Raw genomic sequence first — 6,777 nt, 5'->3', positions numbered from 1 at the left:
CTCTAATGCGTTATGCGTGGTTTCCTCCGAGGCTATGTATGGGTCCCCCTTCTTCCAGCTATAGGTGGTACCCTATATATATATATATATATAAATATATATATATATAAATATATATATATATATATATATATATATATATATATATATATATATATATATATATATATATATATATATATATATATATATATATATATATATATAATGCGAACAAGCCTGATGGTGGGTAGATTACAAATTCTTGAAGCAATTATTTTATTTATTTATAATTCACATAAGAATAGAACAACCTACCATGAACACCCAAATCACGGAACTATTTACTCTACCCACCATGAGTGTAAGCACAAGACCAGAACATAACTTTCTCACTTCTCCCTTTTACTTTTCATTGTCTGCTCCTACGCTCCTTTGCTATCCTCTTCTTATTCCTATTACTGTCTCCTTCTCATTCGGTGGTTATAATAGGAGCTGCCTTGTATGGGCCAATAGGCCCTCTGCAGTTCTTATTATTGCTACTATCCCCTCTACTACACCTTACTTTGTTGCCAAGAGCATATAAGCAGCAGCATAGCAAATATTAACTAATCTACTCTCAAGTCTCCGTGGTCTCAGCAGTCTCCGTGGTGTAGTGGTAAGACACTCGCCTGGCGTTCCGCGAGCGCTATGTCATGGGTTCGTATCCTGGCCGGGGAGGATTTACTGGGCGCAATTCCTTAACTGTAGCCTCTGTTTAACGCAACAGTAAAATGTGTACTTGGATGAAAAAACGATTCTTCGCGGCAGGGGATCGTATTCCAGGGACCATAGGATTAAGGACTTGCCCGAAACGTACGCGTACTAGTGGCTGTACAAGAATGTAACAACTCTTGTATATATCTTAAAAAAAAAAAAATAAATAAAAGTGTGGTCTAGAACATACTTGCGAGATACTGTACCGACTCTCAGTGCGCTCAACTCACACCATTGTTCAGCAAGGTTTCACCTACATACGTCTGTATGCTCGACTAAATATGCCACATATAATCAGGATTCCTCCCTTATGTTGACCAATCCACACACTAGAAAATGAAGGAATGACGACGATCATTCGTCCTCCAGCACGGCGAATGGTTGGAAGTCCTTATGATATCTGTAGGTAGTCTTCTCAAAGTCTTCTTACGACCCCTGTCCTTTATGACACTTCAGGACGAATTTTTACTGCTGCTATTTCTATTGAAAGCTTTCTACTCTGCGTATTTCAGCCTCAAATACCCGTTGCCTCCATCTCCCCGTTTCTCTCTCTTTCCTTCCCCCTCTCTCAAGCAATCATGAAATGTGACACCCAAACCTTGCCCGAAACGCTGTGCACATTAATGGGTTTAGGTATTGTATGCACTAGCTCTATCTATAAATCCAACATTATGTTTGTAACTCATCTATGTATGTACATTTACCTGAATAAACATTTTGACTTGATTTTTTACCATCCCAAACAATAAAGCCCAGTACTTGTCCTCCATATCTACTCAACTTTTAAATCACACATCAATATACAACACTCACTTGAGTGTTTAAGGTATTTTATATTGAGAGTATGCATGCCTTTGTATTATGAAATCATATTGATGTGATGTATCATTGAGAATTGGATTTAATCAGAGGATTCAGTGGTATCCCAGGTGGCATTAATTTTCACAAAGTAGTTGCATGGTGGTCTACAGTGCTAGCTTGAGAGTACCAAGTGAGGGGTTCGAATCCTCCTCTTGGCTACCACTTTCTTTTTTCCAGTGATAGTTTCAGAGGGTTGAGAAAAACACAGCATGAGGAAAATATTTTAATATAATCCAGTTTTATTGTATTAAAAGACAAAAGTATATGCATATAAAATATTAGTTTAGTTTATTTATTATGCACAACATACCCATCCTGTGAGTGGCAGTGGAAATTTTTAGAGGCACATAATGGGCTTATAAATGAACAACAAAATTCATGTAGTTATAAGAATCTCTATAACTAAGCAACATAATTTGTGTGGTCAATTCATGTAACCAAGCAACAGGACAAAAGTAAGTAAAAATTTAAAAATTTAAAGCCTATCTTGTATCTATTTGTTAAACACAGAAATCACTATAGCGTGATGCCTTAAATCTATGATTGAGGTCAGTTGAACTCCCGGTTGGAATTGTTTTGCCATGTCGTAATACAGTCCATTAAGGCTCGTGTGGGATCCTCTCGGACATAGGTTCGAACCCTCATCATGGCCCTTGTGGATTTGTTCATTTGTATCTATTCATTTTGTAAATACATGTCTTCATCTTCATTACTTTCTAAGAGCTCCAAGAAAGGCTCATAGACCTCATTTGGCTGGTAGGAACTAAATAAATGTTTGGCTTCAGTAAGCTTGTCAGCACATTGCTTTTGACCCTGATTGAGAAGAGCCAATAATCCACGTTTCTCTTCTTCTGACAGAATTGGGTTTTCAATGGTGTTCGTGTTAGAATCCTGGAATATAATATTTAAAACATCTTAAGAGTCAAATATATACTGTACCTATTTAGTTGTACATAATGCAAATATATAAAAGTATAGATTAAGTAAAACAAAAGGATACAAATAATAATAAAAGCCATATTCTCCACAGTACCACTCTTGAAAATGGAAGTGTTTCATAGTTTAAATGTGAAAGGTGATGGCAATATTACTCTGACTAATTGAACACATTTAAGTGAGTTGAGTGTTTTGAAGATCTAAATTGCAAAAAGTATTTTGAATGTCTTATCTTGCAGAGACATGAAGGGAAAGAATCACATTGTAATTCTTGAATATACTCGGATAGTTTGTCCCTTTTCTTTTTGTAGCACTGTAACCATGTTATCATTTCTTGAATGGTTAGTGATTCCTCCTCTCTACATCTCTTCTGGAGCTCAAACTTTTCCACTGCACTTCTTTTTTCAGTCAGGGACACTATAATGCAAAATGAAAATATAGTATGTGATTGACAAATTATGATAATGGGAATCATTTGTGAATTAAACATCATTAAAAATTGTATCTATAAAATTTATCTTTAGAAAACAAACTCAATTTAATGGTATTGCAGTCTTTCCATATATAAAAGTACAATTAATACAAATAATATATAAATATTTGAAAATGCTGAGAAAACTAATGAATCATTAGATCTTGTGTAAATACCACTTGTGTTTTGATGAAGCAATAAATTGTGCCATGGAAGGATGCCAGTTAAAACATCTGCTTCAGACAAATCCGAATGGTTCTGATTGTAGATTTTTATGAGATCTCGTAGTTTTTTTTTTCTCAACTTCATTTTTGTTTCTCAATACAGCTCTCATTTTAGATGAAACTGTAAAGTTTCAGGTTGTTATCAAATATTTGATTTGCACCAATAGTATTTTACATAGAAAAACTAATTTAACAACTGTGTACTGTATTAATGTTTAGGTTTCAGTGAACAAACGAAAAAGCAATTAATGTCTACCTGCATAAGTGGTAATCTGATTTTTGCGATGCCTTATATTCTCTCCATATGCCTCGATAGTATGCTCAATGTTATTGGCAGAGGATCTGTTATTTAAGGATCTTGCAATGATCAGTAATTCTGATCTCCATTTCTCAATTACAGATTCTGGGACATTAAGCCTGTGAATCTCATTTGAAACTGCTGCAGCTGTCTCTGTGGCCTATTTAAAAATAAATGCCATCATATTTATTGTAAAATTTATGTTCAGAGTTAAACAAAGTCTTTTGAACTATCCTTAGTGCTTTGTCAAGGTCTGAGTATGTGTTTTTCAGATTCAGACCTTGACAAAGCACCAAGGAGTGTGTGAAAGACTTGGTGTAATTCTTTACATAAATTTCCCAAATACACAAGTGGGTTTTTATCCAATTTTACTTTGTTTATGAGAAGAAAATACCATTAGTGTCTTATAATAAGATTAAAGATAAATAAAAACATGTATATACACTTGATTCATTGTATAGAACAATTGTATATTTATATATAATTCTATATTTTCATTGTATAGAACAATTCATATGTTAATACCTTTCTGAATCTGGCAACTAATGCCTGAGGCATTCCATTAATTTTTCTGTGATTCCAAAAGAGTGCCCCCTCTGTCAGTTCTTCTGTACGCTCTGTGGAAATAAATTTAGTTATTCACTGACATCTTAATACTGTGTCTCAAAATACTGATTGGAAAGTAAAAGGATGATGATATTGATGCTGTCTTAAGTGGAATGAATTAATTGTTATTTCAGAGGAAACAAAGAGCTCAAAAATAGTGGTAAAGTAATAAGATTAAAAATATCAGGATGTGAAAGAAAGCATAAAAACAGGGACATCTTGATTTTTCAAACAAGGATTATACATGTATATGTTGGTTGCATATGAGTATAATGCTACTTTATATGAGCCAAAATGCCTTTCTGCAATTTCCTATATTCTTATATTATTTTATAACATTATCTGGATATATATAACCATCAAATATTACCATTGTACTGATTTGATTGAAAGGTACAAAATTTAGAACTAGATTAAACAAAAATTAACACATACCAGCTTTAAGCATGTTCTTAGTGTTGTTGTTATATCTTGAAAGGTAGGAAAATACTTGCTCTGCCTCCTCCCCAGATGTCAGGCCACTTCCTTCTTGCCACCGCCCTCTATACAAAACCTTTGACATAATAGCATAACGTTTGTTAAAAACTACCTACTGTATTAACAATTTGCATTTAACATAGATAAATCCTTACATATAAGAGTTGAAAAGAAATTATATTTTCCAACTTACAGTAAAACGAAGTCAAAATATTATTACAGTATTAGATTATTTACCTGACAATACCAAGAATGTCCTTTGGCATGTAGGACTCCTAAAAAAGGCTTTCCTTGCCCAAGTGAGAACTTCTGTTCTCTTGATGAAATCTTTAAGGCCCATGGCCAGTATTTACAGATGATATCCTGGCATATGAAGGACACATTTTGTAAACGGTTCATTTGCAAATAGTGGGCATAACTTTAGAGGTCTCCCTGATACATATTTAATGCAGCAAGAATAATTCCATGTCGACAGGAAGCCATGCTTATGCCGGTTTCATCCAAACTTCTAAATGAAACAGGTTTATTTTTGGCAGCTTTCAATGTCGACACTCCACACATATGGCTACTCTGTTGGACAAAAGTAAATATATATATATATATATATATATATATATATATATATATATATATATATATATATATATATATATATATATTAGTCATATATAAATGTAATTTTTTTTATGTAATATTTTTCATCATTCAATATGCATTACATATATTTTATAGATTTTTTTGAACATGATATAGTTAGGAACCGTCCAATTAATATACATTATTGATAATGTCTCAAGCTAATATATAAAGGTACTCTTCAAATATTGTATGGGTAAAAACCTGGTATTAGGTCTTAGGTTTCTATATGAAAACCTATTTTTAGGCTTTCGAACAGATGTAAAAATATTCTTACTTGAGTTTTAAGGTTCTGAATAGTGGAAACGTGATCTTGAACTTCTTTGTCACAAGCGAAGATACCACCAGAATAATATGAGTTTCTGATCCCTCTGGAATGATATTAAATTAATGAATGTTCATTGTGTGAGACATTTTGATGACAGTTAAACATCATTTCACTTAAAACTAATTCAACTACCCATGCTGGCATTCACATCATAATCCCTCCTATTCTAAATGAATGTATATAGTGAAATAAATATTTTTTAATTAGTAAAGCCTTAGTCCAAATAAAAAAATTCAACTGAACTTGAAAGACAAGTAATAAAGGTGTAATCAGTTAACAATTAAAAAAAAATCTGATTAAAAGATGCATGACACTATATAAATATTATACAGTGCTGTGTTTATAGTACTACAAACATATTACTACACCTTACATTATACCTTAACAATAATGAGCAGCATTAAATATTTTAACTAGAATATTTACCTCCCAACTTTGTTGTAACGATACAGTTTCTTGTTACCATCAATATGTACAGCCACAGGTGTTGTATCACATGCAGGGCACCCCTTGTCAAATTCTCCTTTTATTCTCCCAAGTTCATACTGATGGAAACGCCATTCAAAGAAGACTCTTTTTGTTGTCTCAAAATTGATGGGACCATGCTAAGATGTAAAATGTGTGTAAGTAATTATCAAAAAGTGCCTAGCAGTGGAATGTTAAGCAACAGACTATAAATACCTGCAGGAAATGAAAATAAACATGAGCATTACATAAAAAGAGAAATTGTTAAAGATTGGTAATCCATTTCCATTTCTTATGATATTAGACATATATAAAATATATATTTAGAATATTCATGCTATTTATTAATTTAATAATATTTAACCCTATTTCTTAAATAATGACAATGCATTTGCTTAGTAACAAACTTAGTTTTTAAGTTTATACACCAATTTAATACTTGCACTATTAAAACAGTAATGGTATGAAAACTTTCACGCCCTCGAGAAGCACCAAATAATTCCAGTGCACTAACTAATGCCTGAAGAGAAGTTCCAGGGCTGCTTCTCTTGAGAAAATGCCAGGAATCCAATAGATTTATGCTGTAGAAAGTGCTACTATTTCTTCCAATTGAATAAAAACCAGACTGGTGCATGGCTTTCCCAAGTTCTTTATCTACATATCCGCACTTGCACCTAAATATTGGGGTATACAGATCATACCTTCCTGCCCCCCACAAAAAAATAAAAAAAATTGAAGT

At 33.0% G+C, this 6,777-nt stretch overlaps 2 long non-coding RNA genes across 2 annotated transcripts; both read right to left on the bottom strand.

The window, feature by feature from the left end:
• Nucleotides 1-2,812: 2,812 nt before the first annotated feature.
• LOC138358415 (uncharacterized) lies at nt 2,813-3,794 on the bottom strand. Its single transcript, XR_011225349.1, has 3 exons — nt 3,485-3,794; nt 3,181-3,349; nt 2,813-2,949 (listed from the first exon to the last, which is right to left on the bottom strand). It is a non-coding gene; the product is annotated as an uncharacterized lncRNA (long non-coding RNA).
• Nucleotides 3,795-5,020: 1,226 nt separating this feature from the next.
• LOC138358414 (uncharacterized) lies at nt 5,021-6,209 on the bottom strand. Its single transcript, XR_011225348.1, has 3 exons — nt 6,000-6,209; nt 5,523-5,616; nt 5,021-5,179 (listed from the first exon to the last, which is right to left on the bottom strand). It is a non-coding gene; the product is annotated as an uncharacterized lncRNA (long non-coding RNA).
• Between the last annotated feature and the right edge of the window lie 568 nt (nt 6,210-6,777).

Source organism: Procambarus clarkii, chromosome 83 (assembly GCF_040958095.1).
Source record: "Procambarus clarkii isolate CNS0578487 chromosome 83, FALCON_Pclarkii_2.0, whole genome shotgun sequence".
NCBI classification, from domain to species: domain Eukaryota; kingdom Metazoa; phylum Arthropoda; class Malacostraca; order Decapoda; family Cambaridae; genus Procambarus; species Procambarus clarkii.
Note: the sequence above shows the minus strand (reverse complement) of the source record. Positions and strands in the feature narration are given on the sequence as shown.